The sequence below is a fragment of the Pinus tabuliformis genome, chromosome J, assembly GCF_031772625.1.
Source record: "Pinus tabuliformis cultivar Carrire ecotype Pingquan chromosome J, CPIR1, whole genome shotgun sequence".
In the NCBI taxonomy this organism is placed as follows: Eukaryota; Viridiplantae; Streptophyta; class Pinopsida; order Pinales; family Pinaceae; genus Pinus; species Pinus tabuliformis.
In genome coordinates this window covers 359,639,341-359,656,110 of record NC_142295.1, presented here as the reverse complement: position 1 = coordinate 359,656,110, position 16,770 = coordinate 359,639,341, and positions in this window count along the sequence as shown.

The window sequence follows — 16,770 nt, the reverse complement described above, 5'->3', positions numbered from 1 at the left end:
CCTGCCCTATTACTTCGGTATTTATATCAAGAAATTCCTTCTTTATTCCTTCCTCAAGCTTCTTGATTTCCACTTCCTCCATGGCACTTTTATCCCTCAACTGAACTCTTTCATTCATAAGTTCTTGGAGCCTAAGATCACCCTATTGGATCTCTTCATTGAGTCCCAAACATTCTTCTTTGAGCTCTTCCAACTACATGAGCCTTTCTTCCAAGGCTCCACGGTTTGTTACCCCTATGAGCGTTATTATGCGTGGACTAGACATGCTAGACTCCATAGGCATTACGACTTTTACTCCATTGATCAGCAAAAAAGGTGTCTGTTTGGGTATGCGCAGGTTGCAATCACTTCACTGCGCATTGCATACCATGTTCAACACGTTGCACCCCTTGTCAATTGCTTCTGCGTGGGTAACCATCTGCGTAATTATTCATCCCACATATTGTCTTTCTAACCTTAAGAGCCAAACGCACATCTGCCCCCCAACACATGCTTAATGACCATACCACTTAGCATCGGGTCCATGTGTATTAATGTAGGTTATTTTCCACATGCCTGCATCCACCTGGCCTGATGCGTGCACAAATCATCCTGCCCATTATATTTTTCTATCAATCATACTATAGGCTTCCCAAACCGTGTGCACAACATCCTCCTACACTTGTGCCAGTCGTCAAAGCTCCCTTTCGTGTACCCCACCACCTCGTGGGTGTAGTGCATAGTACCCAATTCAAGGCCTGGAAACATTGATTTTCTGGCACCTCCCTTTCAAACTTATCTAGGAAAGTATCTACCACACTAAACCCATCATAAGTAGGTAGATCTCTCACTTCCATTCATACGCAGCACAACGATCTTGTCATCATATTACAGTTCAATGTGGTTACCTCATGTAACTAGTTCTTCCATCTCTCTATCTCCTCATCAAAATCCGACATACAGGAGCTTTCGTGCTCCCCTGAGATCCGTCCGTCCGTGGTGGGATTTACCCAATATTTCTCTTGCACGGTTATTTTGTAGATGCAGTCCAAATCATCGTCACTTTCATAGTCGCGCACCAGTTCTGTATAGCATGATCCTTCAGCAGGGTCCAGAGGTATAACTACGCGTAGTGACTTCTTTCCAAAAATCATCTTGCACTTCTTCAGATTAATCACCCCATTCATGTCAATGGCCTAATCAATTCCTAAGAGTGCGAGGTAGGCATTCTTGTCATAAAAAATCTTCTAGTGCGCTTGCTCCCTCATTATCTACAGTGAGTCCCTGCAATTGTCCCATGGGTATTATCTTCTGTTGGTTCACCATTAGTAGTTGAATAGGATACCATTGTAGCGTAGGTCTCCCTATTCGCTCCCATGTCTGCTTCGGCAGAACATTCACATACGACCCTAAGTATAATATTACTTGGTCCATTTCATATTCTCCAATCTGCGTGGTTAACCACATTTCTCTTCTCGTCCTTGTCTTATGCTTTCCAATCTTCTGAACTACACACGGTTCTCTTGGCGTGGTCCCAACGCATCTGTTAATGAGTTCCTGCAATCCTTTTACAGCCTTACTATCACACAGTAGCTTCATGAATGTTTCCAAGAACGTCATAAGCATAGATGAGTCTATCTCTTACTTCGGTCTATCTTTGCTTCCTAAAGTGGAGGCATCAGCGAAGCTCTTCTTAGCTTCCATGAAGGTTTCCTAAGTATGCTCCAAATCAAACTCCGCTTCTTTCACTAGAGCTTTGTGAACCCAAGTACTATCTTCAGGCTGTGTGCCTTTATCATCTCCCATCGCGATTCCACTTCGGAGCACAATGTTAAAATTTGTATCTTCCTCACGCAGCTCAGACCTCATCATCTGCAAGTTCTGAGTCGGGGGAGGTGGTAGCGCTCCCTTGTCGCATATCCTAGCTATTAGTGTAGGAGAATATTTAGTCTCATGATCAAACAAAGTACAATACAAACATGATGGACGCGTTGGGTTCTTACAATTGTGGGCATAATGTCCTGGCCCTTTGTAATTGTAGCATATCAGCTATCCGCGACCTCTTCCGGGTCCTCCTCCACCTCGGCCTTATCTGCGCCCCAAAAATAATGTTCGTGCCACTCCTGCATTCGGGTCTAGGGGCTGTGTTTTGGCCTGAACTTTGTAGGTGGGGGTTCTATCCATCATCAGCTCATAGCTTCTACAAGTGTGCTCGTCATTTCCTACCGACCTACAAAATTTACAGAACAACTGTTGCGAGCTTTGCGTGTACTTCTGTAACAAATGGCAGTTGTCATAGCATGATTTTCAATGATTTGACAAATCACGCACCACAAAGCAGGTGCCACACTAGGTCCTACTCATGATTCCAACCTTAACGGCATTGGTCCTTCTCTCGTGAGGTAATTCACAAACACCGGGAAGTGGTCCTTACCATGACCCTGACCCTTGCATTTTACGCACCACACCTCTTCGCACACTTCTGGTCGAGCTATTCTGTCATGTTTCAGACTCTACATCTCAAGGCATAAGTTTTTCAATTGTGCATGGATCTACTGAACTCCCAAGTTAGGATCTTGAATTGAGGTCTCATATAGCCTCATCGCGATCTCTAAGGCCTCTGCCTGAGTCGTTAACTTTTGCTAGTGATAGAGCACTCCTTAAATGTGGCATTAGCGATGCTACAAACCATTCACAATGTTTTCCATCCGTCAAATTCATATTAGCTTCGCAAATCGTACACTTCAACCTCTGATCCAACTCCCAAGGAGTCTTGCCTGGTAGCATTGTGATTTATTTGGATCCAATGATCAACTATGCTTTAGACTTCATCCTGCTAAATTCTTTTTTTAGCGCTGCTTGGATATCCACGATTCCCACATTTGGCTTATCATTGGAGTGCTTAATATACCAGGTCAGTGCGCGATCCTACAGGGCACTAACCAATGTCGCTTTCTTTATATTGTCATCTGTAACTCCCTATGCTTCCCATATAGCTTTTATGACGAACCAAAATTGATACAGGTCCTCATTTCCCACTCCCTTGAACATAGGCAACTTTATCATGCTTGCCATATTGACTCGCGGTGGTGGCGAAGGTGGTACGGGTGAAGATGGAGGTGATGGTGGTGAAGCTAGTGGTGGTGTGGTTGGGGGTGGTATGCACGGAATCCTCTGCCTTATCAAATGGATCACACTTCACGGAGATACCTTCGCAAGCTCTTCCTCATTCCCTCGCAGAGGTGAAATCGAAGGGCTATTATTTGGTCCCTTACTTCCTTCATTTCTGTAGGTTTTTCTGCTTCACGTAACTCTGAACATCAAGGTAATTGCATAACCCTCTTTTCACATAACAACGTTTTAATGCTAGTATTCAGAGACTTTACGTAATTACTTCATGGTCCTTTAAGGAAGCATCGCTTCGCCTCGCTATAGCTGACTGAAGTGTCTACCGTGAACTCAATAATAAATCCTCCTATAATCTGATCAAGCTAGTAATCAATAGCGCGTGCGATCTTATCCTCTGATGCTTCCAATCTGCACAACAACTTTGGGGTCTACACAATAGGACCGTCGAGTTTCCACCTTCCTTTGCTATCTATTAGCTTCGCGATCCACTCATACAACTCAGTAGGGAAATATGCAAAGAAGATTTCGTGGATCTTTGTGTACAGGTAGTAGTCTAACCACTCTTCTTTTGTCAGTCATGGATTCCTGTTCTCCTATGCTGAAAACTTGTGAATTCTCTTGTCCAACCAACCTTCAATTTCCTTCTTAGCTGGATTCTAATGATACGACATCAGACATCTCTATGCAGATTCCAATCCCGGCAACGAAACCATTTATTGGCTTGAGGAGGCCTGACCCAGGTTCGTAGTTAATTAGCCAAACAAATCCCTACACTACTGGCCCTTTTGGCATCAGCCCGTGGAGCACAGATTAAAGTCTCACCCGAAGCAGTATGGGGGGATGTTGGAACCAAGTTTCCGTACCCTGGAGATGTCTAAGGGGTTGATTTAGTCCAACTTTACCTACCTTCGCATAGGTCACTTCACGCACCGTCCTAACCTACGAGACCTTCATGATCTACTAGGATCGCCTTTCGTGCAGCCCTAACGGGGGGTTGAGATGCTTTCACGTTGCTAGGGCAGTGATCTATGCTATTTCCCCAAGTTACACCACGCATCTTACTTATCTTCTTATAATTGTTAGTTAACTTCACGTAAACAGATACCTTATCTCACCTTTACTTAATCAACACAGTTATATATGTTCGTGCACCATATAGACAACATAAATGAAATTTATACTCAATATATTCGATGTAGGAAACAAAAAATAAATACACATAATTGTTGTGAAACATCTTCTTTATTAAGGCTTCAATGGTTATAGACTCGACTCACCCTGCGCACTCAGCTACGGACTACTAGGCCTCTGTGCACTCAGCTACAGAGCCTTCTCCTACTCTACAACCCAAAGACTCCACTCTACACTTCAAACAAGACTCAATCCTTCATCATTCCTTTTTCCCATTCTATATTCTTTACAACTTAGATCCTCACTCTATTTATACAATCCCATGGTCCACGGACCATGGGTAGATTGTTATAGCTCCAAATATCACCCTTGGTATTTTTGATGCTTGGTTTATGGCCTAGGGAAACCCCTCCTTCCAGACTTGGTCCAAATATTTTAAAAACAGTGTTTTACTTCCTATACGCTACTTTTCCCTGTGATAAAAGTGTGTACACGCAGGTTAGTCTATACCCAACCCGTGTATATGTGTTAAAACACTTAAAAAATTAAATTTCCTTAATTATGGGCAGAGATCACAGGTTTTACCTGTTGATTACCTCCTAGTTCCTGTGGCCCAACTGTTCCCAACTGTTTCCCAACTAAAAAACTAATTTGGGAGAAGTATAAAAAGACTTCAATGGGAAGGCCTTAAGGAGGAGAGAAATGATAGAATTACTATACTGAGATTATCCCCTGATCAAGTCTGAAGTATCCCTGTGCTTCAAGCACTTCCCCAAGTTCAGGAAACCCTTGTTTCCTTGAGTGTTGATATTCTCCCACTTGCTTGAGATATCATGGTATTGGTTATGGAAGGAGGCTATTGAAGACTGGGAATGGACGGACTTGGAGGACAATTTTTCTTGGAGATGGAAGAGGAAGACTCAGGTGAACTCTTTCCATGTTTATTATAGTTTTCTACAATAAAAAGAAACGTTGTCTTGTTCCTGATATTGACTTTGTTTATGCATCAAATGTTATTGTTATGGTTTATATATGAATGACTATTTTGATGTATAACTAACCATCTACTTATATGATATAAAGTTGATTTCACTAAAATGCTTTATCTATATGCTGCTATGTGTATTCGAATTGGTTGATTTGCAGATTCGAAGATCATCAGGAGTTGCAGAGGGTTTGAACCCTGGCTGGAACTACCCAAATGAAGGACATCCGGGTATGTTCATCCTTGCATAGTTAGTTTATTTAAGCATGTTGCCTGAGTTGTATGCATGTTTCTTGTTGTAGATTACTCCTGCTCTGCTAGGGTTCTGACCCAAAGCCCTAGGGGACTTATTCCCTTAACAGAATTGGTGACTCCACTAGGGATAACAATCTTGTTATTCCTAGTTTGGGTTATTCAGTGCCAATCAGGGCTCAGTTCTTAGTTTGCTTGCTGTGACTGTATTGCCTGCTCCTGTAGGAACTTAGACTTCAAGTCTGATCTTTTTCATCAGGCCTCATTTTTTACTTTTCCTGTAAAACTTCATATATGCACTTTTGTATATTTACAAAAGCGTACACACGCTTGTTTCTGTGAACTGAAACCGCGTACACGTGAGTTTCTTTTGGAAGAAACACATGTACACGCGCCTGTGTAGGGACACAGTCACGTATACAATTTTTTGCATGCTTTTTTCAAATCTTTCTGCCCAAAAAGGATTTGTTTCTTGGTCTGTGTGGTTTCTAAGTGGTCAGTTTCTACCTCCAGATTTTAATTATTCAGTGAGCTTTCGGTTTTGAATTCTCTCCTGCTTTGAAAAGTTTTGGCCTTGGTTTGCTTTTGAGTGAGTTTTATGATTTTTGTTTGAACACACAAGGCTTCTTATAGAGGTTCTTGATTGTTCTGGTCTTCCAGAACAGAATATTGTTTGCAATCTTTGTGTCAAACTTCATTATTGGTTTGCTTGCTTTGCTTCCTGTCATTTTTGTGGCCATACACTTTTTCTTGCTTTTCGAAAGTTTCTTGTTGATGAATTTGAAAGTGTGTCTTTCCTAATTTCTTGATCAGTTTCTCAAAATCTCTTTTTTCTGCTTTTGGATCATTTAGTGCAAGTTAAAACACCTATTTTGTTCAAGTTGTCATTCATGTTGAATTGGTAATTTACAAAGTTTCCTTATGCTTTGCTTTTGGTCTTTGAGTCTTTGGTAGCATTTTGAGTGCTTTTGAAAAGTTGTTTTCATTTATTCTTGAAAAAGAAAAGTTCTTCAAAACATTGTTTTTTCTTTCTTTTGCCGAATTTGATTTTGGTTTCTTTGGTTTTGTGAAAGCGAATTGTGATTTTTTGAGATTTGCCTTGCTTATTTGGAGGAAAATTTGTATTTGAAACTTGCATTCTCTTCAAACATTTAAGTTGGATTATTAAAAAGTTTTAAACAATTGCTGTCATCTCTTTTTAGAGTATCTAGAATTTTTCATTATCATGTACACCTTGCATTAGGGTAGTTTTGCATTATTAAAGCATCAATAGTCTTTTTGTTTTTGTGAGTGTGAAGTCTGCTATAAGAAAAGAAAAAGGAAAATGTTTTTACTTTATGGAAGTTTCTTAGAACCCAAGTAGAAGTTGCTTTTCATCGAAGAACAAGCAAGTGCATTGCATATAAGTTAGTTTTTCATTAATTTCTTTTGCGTCATAAAAAACACCATCGGTTTCATTTCCATATTTTCCCTTTGACTTAAAAGAATAGGCACTTAAAATCAAGCACTTAATAAAATAAAATAGAACCTTTTTGTATTGTCAATCAGTATACACCAACAAGTTTTAGGTTTATTTAGGGCCTTGGATTAGGCAAGAGGTGAGTAAACTCTCCAAGGCCACTCTAAATTGTAAAACATAGAAGTCTGAATAAGGAGTGAAATCCAATAACATTAGGGAGACTAGGAAAGCTTCGTGACTGGGAGATAAGCACGAGGGTTTATGAATATAAGGACGAGAGATACCCCCTCTCTTACTTTTTGGATCTTACATCACGACTGTTCTGCCCGGCGTCTGATATGAGTTGGTATCTTTAGTTGCCTATCTTAGGGATCTACATAGGTGGCTGCAGAGGGGAGTACCATGGCACCTGAGGTTGACATTGCATCACGTTAAACGATACTTCTGGAGGGAACCCTCGCGAAGTTTGGGGACTTGCACCAGAAAAGGTTGTTGTCTGGAGCTCAGCGTAACTACCTCTGATACCTTCTCTAGTAGACCTAGGGCATAATTACCCCAGACTATTTTCGAAATGCCCTTACTATTCACTTTCTTGTATTTTGGTGTCTGGTCCTGTTATCAGGAAATCTAGTGTCTATGCAGAGCTGCTAGTCCCACTAAGACTGGTAGCTATCTTAGAAACAAACAAACTAAAACTACTTTCGTTTTCCTTTATGAGAAGTAGATAAGAGGGGAACAAAGGAGACCAACCTTTATCTTGTGCTTGGTTCCTTGCTTGATTCCTCTCCCTTTTGATAGATCTCTGCCACTCGCTTCCTCGTCTACCCAACTTCAAATAGCACCTGTGGAATCAAAGTAGCATAACACTATCCAAGAATAGAGATCTACTATCATAAACAATATAGGACCAGATATATATTGACCACACAAATGCATATATCATCGATCATACAAGAATGTGGAGGAAAACTTGAATAGCTTTATTAATATCAAGAATAGCAAAGAGGATTACAACCAATTGTTCTGACCCAGCGTCATCCTCTCGGCAAGAAAGCGCTTCTTCACCTCATGAAAAGCTTAGATCACCCAACACTATGATGTTACACCAAGAAACCAGCAGCACTTCCTTACAATATACAAAATTCCAGCCCCTGGATCTCTGGGATGAGGGATCCATAAATAGATGATTGCAGGGAGGTGAGTCAGCTTTTGAGATTTGATTAGTGTCCTCTCTCTGATAGTTCTTGATTCCACTTGGAGATTGATGATCTCTTACTCATCCCTGGGTGAATTTAGAGAGGCAAGTGTCACAGGAGAAGTTTCTGGAAGATTCCATGATCATCCACCTCGCAAATTGACTCTGCCATTTGTCCACTCTCGCCCATCGCACCCCATAGAAGGGCTTTTTAGTACGCATCGCACCTCCCGTGTGCATTTAGGTGGGATGCAGCACACTTTGACCATGGAGCAGGTGAGATGGTCCAGCTTTGACCAGTTCTGAGTAGTTTTTCATGGAGAACTTCTGGGAGATGATGTAATCAGGTGACCTTGTTCTTTTAGGGGATGGAAAAACACTTTTAGGGACTTAGGAGTCCTTGGTTTATGGACATGTTTGATTGGGGTTGCAGTGCCCAAAAAAGTCTATAACAGTTTCCCCCTAAAGCATGAGGTCGTTAATCTTTTGATGTCGGGTGAAATGCTTTATCATGAGGATCCGAAGTTTTTTCGAGCTGGAAGGCAACCTCTAATAAGATACAATACAATACATTATCTTCATAATATTTTCATGATCTAGCTGAAGCGGGCATTCCCATGCTCAGCTTTATAAATTCATTTTCATGTACATAAGACAGACAATCATCTGAGTGCAGACTGATGATTCTGGTAGAGCCATCATCCCTTAGATTGGATGATTATCTGTGAAGCAATGATGTACATTTGATGTCTTTATTTTCCTGAATATATATCGCAGCCTGGATGGATGAAACTAGATCCGGGGTCTTCAATCTCATTCGATCTTCACTCAAAGTACAAGTCAATCCATGTGAGAGATGTCCTGGAGTCGAACATGGAAAGACATCGCCTGATTACCAGCTAGTGATGTAAGTTGTTAATAGGCGCGAGTGGAATCACTGATAATGATGATGACCCTCAAGGTACGACAGTACAATTCATGTGGTGTGAAAAAGGGACTTGGTGTCGAACACCACACAAAATATTTCGGTCGAAGGCCATTGATGTAAACATATCGCCGGAAGTGAGAAACTTGCCATTGAGTCATGCAAGCTTCAAAGTACTGAAAGGGTTGTTCCTAGATCAACTTCCTGGATAATGAGCTGATGTCGACAAGAATTGATCCGTCATAGAAGGGCCTTAATGAATCCCAAATCTATGACATGGAATGGAGCAAATGATTTTAATGGAGGTGAAAATGATCTGATGATATAAGGTTCAGGGTGGCGGTCATGAAAGAATGGAGCGTAAATGTATTGCAGTGGATGAGACACAGGTGAATTCTCTGAGCGACTTCTCTTGAACATATCGGCGACACTGACATGATGGATTGGTAGTGTTAACCCCAAATGTGGATGGTGTGATGGACCAATGGTGATATGACCAGTGAACGGAACAACCCAACCAGACTTGGATGCAGAGTGAAAGTGTCATGTTCAAGAGCGACTTCCTACCAATAAAGTTTTTTCAAGTTTTCTTCCCAATTTTTCCCCAGTCATTGCTGACTAGTACCTCTTTATTTTTGTAAAGCTTGAGGAGGATAACATATGCTTGTTCTATAATTTTCCCTTCGGGCAAACCCATCGCTATGTTTTAACGAGCCTAGCGATAGTGAAACTCGTTCTTGTCTGTATGGAAAAGTTTGTCGCTATTCGGTTTTAACGAGTTTAACGACAAAGATAACTCAATCCTTTTCACTTTTAGAGAGTCTGAAAGGGACGTAAAGAAAAATCCAACAATCCTTTTTCGTCATATAATCCCTTAAGTCTGAAAAAGTATAAAATAATACAAAAGGGATGAATTTTTGGTAATTTTAATGAGCCGAACAAAACAAGCGCTTGATCTTTTTATGTAATAATTCCTCAGGTCCAAAAAGATTAAAATCTAAAGGAGCGATAACACTTCTGGTCACTTTAACGAGCTGGAGAGGCCAATTACTCGGAAATCTTTTCAAATTTTACGAGTCAGATGAAAAGAGCTTAAAGGAGACTCGTTTTTTGAGGAACGAGTGATAAATTCGAGTAGCAGCTGATTCCAGGTAAGGTTTGGAATTTTCCAATCATGGCAGTGTCACAAGGATGGCTAACAGGATCACTCTTCACGGCTGTTCCTCAAAAAGGGTAAAAAATCAAATGGAGGTGAATGATCGGCCAAAACAAAGTGGAGGTGACGATGAGAACACAACCAAGGCTTCAAAGGCTGATGATAATTCATTCACGATGGTTATTTACCGGAAATTGGTTCATTTTTTAATGAATGAGCTTAAACTCTGGGGGAAACATTTGCTCACTGCTTATGTTTAATTTTTAACGAGCTTTAACTCCACATAAAAACTGCTCGATTGAGTGGTATAATAAGGATGTCTCATCTAAGATACCATTTTTTATGGAGCTTGCACCTTACACAGATTTTCCCCGCATCCTTTCTTTACGCAAGTTAGGAAATGACCAATCCTACGAGTTTAAAGGGTTAGAGGACCTACAAATTTAAAAAATAAATGGTTGCTCTTCGCTTGCATGCCAAACGGTTTGCATGCCCTCAGGTATAGTGAAGTAGAGTTTCCCAGGTTACCCCTCAATTTGCAAACAAAACATTTGTTTTATCGAGAAAGGCCTACCTTTTCCAGGTTACCCCTCAATTTGCAAACAAAACATTTGTTCTATTGGGAAAGGCCTACCTTCTGACAGAGGTATCTTATTCCGGTCTAATCCCATATCAAACTTCTCATATATCCTTTTCAGGAACCTACCCTATGCCCAAGGTTTTCCTGCCGAAACAGACCAGGGTGCATGCTCTCTGGGTTTCAGTCATGTCCTCCCGAATCACTCGCGCTCATCAGGTGGACAGACTGGGGATTGATGAGGCATTCCTTGAGTGAAAAGACCATTCAGGGATGGTATTTGACTATTTTCTATGTGTGAGCAGGGGAATGAAACCTAGTCTACGAGCTTGACCACTCTTCCTTCATGCGGAAAACACATTACTCTAAAGAGCGAGGAGACAATGGCTCCCATGCAATAAATATAGTCGCGTCCAAGGAGTAGATTATAATCTAGGGGTCCTTGGACTACCATTACATTCATGTGAACGATTTTCCTTTTCAATGTTATTGGCACATTGGGAAGGATCCCTAATGGTCGACTGGTTCCTTTGTCAAATCTTCTTAGATTTCTCATTTCAGGCAAAAACGATGGCGAACCAAGCGCTTTCCAAGCAGTTGAGGAAAGGATACTCACAGAAGCCCCTTCATCTATGATGGTACCAGCCATGACCATTCTGTATATTTGTGCAATGATTCGAAATGGTACACTAGTCGGTAAATGACTTCTGCCTAGTAGATTCCAATCGAAGGAAACAACTAGGTTGCTTGGAGGTGGGACCGAATAGACGGCTGGATATGAATCTGACGAACTTCCTTCCTGCGGTAAAGGAATGGGTAGACTGCCCCCATGTTCATCAGAGTCTGTGCTTACAAAGAGAATTTGAACGGTGTCATTCTTGTTCTCTCCAGTGACTGTATCATCTGAAGATGGACCTTTCGAAGGCAAGACTGGGTCAATTGCTGCCTCGACCTTTTGACTTTTGTCTGGTGTGAATTCAGATGGTTTATTTTCAATGATAGATGCTTCGACTGACCACAATGGCATGTCAGTCGGATTTTCAACTAGTGATGGACTTGGCAAAAGTTTCTTATATCCAGGAGGAAGCCGTAATGGTGAAACCATACAGTCATCCAAAACTCTTTTAGCCTCGTCTAGGGAGGGACAACGGTGGACGGCATGATCGCCTTCACACAGTTTACAAAGGGATTTACTTTTCCTTTTCTGTCCCGACGTTTCGCTTTCACTAGTTGACGGTGTACTTTCAACATGATCATCAGAGGTTGTTGACACCGGATTGTGCAAACGAGGAGACCAGTACCTTAAGATCTGAGGGATGCAGGGACAATCTCGATGATAGTGATCTCCTTTGCAAATGACACATGGAAATTTAGGCTTTGACAGTGCAGTGTGTGGATTTTCACTAGATGATGCCTGGTTGCCCCTTTTCGCCTTTGGCTCCTTCTTCTTCTTCTTCTTCTCTTTCTTCTCCTTCCCCTTCTTATCCTTCTTAGTTACTTGATTTTTGGCTTTACCAGCTTCATCAAGCAAAGAGGAAGGAGGAGAGGGAGAATCGGACAAAGTAGAAGGTTGGGGGGTAGCTTTGGTATCATCTAGTTGCTTACTTGATTGCTCAGCAATCACGATGTTCTGAATGACAGAGGTTGAGAAGAGCCATACGGGCAGGTCGATTTTCAATCCTGGAAGTGACAATGTGGCCATATGGGGTGCACCAACATCTCCCCAAGAGGAGAAAGGACTAGGATTTCCTCCAAGGGGAAATCCTTGGTTGGTGGACTCCATTTTTCTCAGCCTAAGACCAATGTAGGAAAGGTGATGTTTATTCCGATTAAAATAAATTTTAGATGCTTTGACACAACTTGTTTTTTCAATTTTTAAGAGTCGAGAAAAAACAAAAGATGACTCTAGTCACCTTCGATTTTTAATGAGCTTGAAGTGACAAGTGCTCAGATGGACCTTTTCCTTTAAGGAGTCTGAAAAGGAATGAAAGAGACTACTCTGGAAGTCTAGACAGAGGGATTACCAAACCAATTGCAAAACTGCAGAATACTTTTTACGGTACGGCAGTCAATCTTCCCGAATGCTGTGTTCAGTGCATTGCGATCGATAGGGCGGTAGACACGGCTTCCTATGGATAAAGTATATAGCCTATTGTGGTCTCCCAATATATACTCAAAGGTACGTGGGAGCACAAGTTTGTACTGGCACTTGTCATCTCAAAGTGGAGGAATCACCCAACCAGCAATGAAAACAACAGTTACCAGGCTTTACGACGCCGGAATACGTCTCTAGGCTAGACTTCTAAATGTTGTGCGTTAGGTTCCAAAGCATTTTTAGATTCATTAAATTTATTTTACAGTTGATCTTGTTTAAGAAATTTGCCTTTCAGGTTCACTGTGTGATGTAGATATACAATTCCTAAAATGTAATCTAAGATGATAAACAATCGTTTAATCTTCTTTTTGTAATGAAAATCCTAGCTACTAAAGAAAGAGAGATGATATTATTTCAACATAGAGAAAAGAGCACACACTATATGCACTGTCCTAAATCAAACCAACAAACAGTCTAAATGCAAATGCACATGCATGTATTTGTTTTTCAGCTTTCTTAATGTGTGAATGATAAAAAGAAATCTAAGCGCAAATCTGAATTATTTTTCAAAGTGACATTACTAACAAGCTTCTTTTCAACACAAAATGAATACAATGACGACACTTTGCGATTTGGAATGGAAAACTTGCTTTCGACACTTGAAAAACTACTAATTCAAATCAAATACAAGAGTAACAATGTAATTGACTATCAAGAACAATCAGATTCTCTTCTATGACTGAAAATGACACTTGCGACACTTCCAAATCAAGAAACAACAGTTTAATTACGCTACTTCTTTGTAAAAGAGAACTGAAAATGGCTCACAAAACATAAAAACATTTACAGTTCTTTGCACAATGGAGGCAGAATAATGGCAAGGAAGGGGGTTTCCAACAAAGGTATACTGACTACAGACAGTAAAACTCCTGAATAGAGCTGAAAAGAGTGAAGAAAAACCAAATTCTGGAGGCAAAATTAGCCTTCTCTGACCAGCGCACCTGTTACATAGGGATTCCAGTATGCATCCGACTTATAGCACATGGGAAGTGCGATGCATACTGATATCCTTGAAGAGAGGGTGCGATGGTATAGTGCGAGACTTTTGATCCAGTTCTTGATCACAGTTTGCATCACAGTTCAGGGATTTAGGCCGAGCAAGTGATAATCAGTAAATAAATCACAGGGGTAGATCTAAGGAGGTTACTAGAGCCACCACAAGGGCAATTAGAGAGTTTGTAAATCGATTGTTCAGTTCATAAACAAAACCTAGAGATAGACTGAGGTAGCATTGATCTACTTTGCACTTGCATAGCAAATGCAGTTCGAAGGCTAGCTAGCTTGACTTCAGGCTCCGTCTGTAAGTTTATAAAGCAAACAAATATAGACAAACAAACAATCTATTTGCTCCCCAGCGGAGTCGCCATTTTATTATCGGGAAATATAGTGTCTATGCAGAGCTGCTAGTCCCACTAAGACTAGTAGCTATCTTAGAAACAAACAAACTAAAACTACTTTCATTTTCCTTTATGAGAAGTAGATAAGAGGGGAACAAAGGAGACCAACCTTTGTCTTGCACTTGCTTCCTTGCTTGATTCCTCTCCCTTCTGATAGATCTCTGCCACTCGCTTCCTCGTCTACCCAGCTTCAAAGAGCACCTGTGGAATCAAAGCAGCATAACACTATCCAAGAACAGAGATCTACTATCATAAACAATATAGGACCAGATATATATTGACCACACAAATGAATATATCATCGATCATACAAGAATGTGGAGGAAAACTTGAATAGCTTTATTAATATCAAGAATAGCAAAGAGGATTACAACCAATTATTGTGACCCATCATCATCCTCTCAGCAAGAAAGCCCTTCTTCACCTCATGAAAAGCTTAGATCACCCAACACTATGATGTTACACCAAGAAACTAGCAACACTTCCTTACAAGATACAAAATTCCAGCTCCTGGATCTCTAGGATGAGGGATCCATATATAGATGATTGCAGGGAGTTGAGTTAGCTTCTGAGATTTGATTAGTGTCATCTCTCTGATAGTTCTTGATTCCACTTGGAGATTGATGATCTCTTACTCATCCCTGGGTGAATTTAGAGAGGCAAGTGTCACAGGAGAAGTTTCTGGAAGATTCCATGATCATCCACCTCGCAAATTAGCTCTGCCATTTGTCCACTCTCACCCATCGCACCCCATAGAAGGGCTTTTCAGTATGCATCGCACCTCCCATGTGCATTTAGGTGGGATGCAGCGCACTTTGACCAGTTCTGAGTATTTTTTCATGGAGAACTTCTAGGAGATGATGTAATCAGTTGACCTTGTTCTTTTAGGGGATGGAACAACACTTTTAGGGACTTAGGAGTCCTTGGTTTATGGACATGTTTGATTGGGGTTGCAGTGCCCAAAAATGTCTATAATAGGTCCTAATCACCCATAGCGGAAATACTTGGAAGTTGTTTGATTGTTGAATGCTTTAGGGACATATTTAGTGTGTGTTCTATGCTTCTAGTTGGCCTAGCTTTCAATTTTATTGAGTCTTTAAGTAGTTCTTATAAAATTAATTCAGAGTGGTTGACTGACCACCTTGGTGGTCCCGTAGACTTCATGGGCTTTCACCTGCGAGTCCAAAGCCTTCTCCTAGAAGGCGTAGGAGCAATTCTGCCAGTGGTTTTCAACTAGTGGCAGCAAGCGCATCAGAGATTGATCCTCCACTTGGGGGCATTAGTTCACAAGATAGACCTGGTACTACTATAGAGCTAGAGAGGAACACACCAATTCTTTCTCGAGTGCTCTTCCAGTCAGAAGATAGTATTGAGGTAGAAGATATTTCAGAGTCAATTGCGGCTCAGAATTCTCCTATCCCTTTTGATTATTCTAGCGTATTGTTATACATGGGAACTCCGACTCGCAGGCCTTCAAGCCCAGGTCCACATACATCTATCCCTTCGATGACCATTGTTAGAAGCATGGCATCCACCACGAGTGCTGTGAGTATGCAGACTCCCATGTTAGTGCAAGGGGGAGGAATGATTTCCATCCCTTCTACATCCTTATTTGGGTATACTGCTAGCACATCCTTATTTGGGTCTACTTCCATTTAGTCAACGAGTGGAAGTTCTCAAGCCAATGCATCTAGTTTTGGATTCTTCCCTTTTGGAATGCCCTCTCAAGGTATTCCTTCAGTTCCATTAAATGTACCATTAACCACCTCCACGTCCATGATGATTAGATCAGCTTCTTTTCAGGGTTTCCCATTTGGAATTGATCATATACCACATTCCAATCCGACAGTAGGGTCTATGCCTTTTCCTTTCACAGGTCAAGGTATTAATCCTTTTCAGAGTTGGAAAATCCCTGCGGTTAGTGGGATAAGAACTGGGAATCAGTTTTTTGGCCAACAAGGGAATGTGTCGTATTCCTCAGTCAATTCATTTCAAAGTTTTCCACCCTTAGATAATTCTTGGAATCCTTACCAGGGGCATAATTTATTAGGGGGAAACTTTGCCGGTTATGGAGGCTTTTCAGCTAGAGTTGGTCAAACTCCGAGTTTTGCTGGACCACAAGGGTCACCTTTTGGTTCAGTAGGTTCTACCAGTTACTTCAAGAAACCTAGTGCCTTTCAAAATCTAGGTCATTCTTTTTAGACTTTCGGGAACCTCGCCCAATCTGGGTGGAATCCCCAAGGTCCTCCACGACTTCCTTTTCTGGCCACACTTAATCTGCCAGACTTGACTAAGTTGACAAACAATCCAATCAGATACAATTTGGCTTGGCCTCCGGTCCCAACCAAACTTCCATCGGATATTCCAAAATTCGAAGGGAAGAGTGGTGAAGACCCGGGCGACCATGTAACCACGTTCCATTTATGGTGC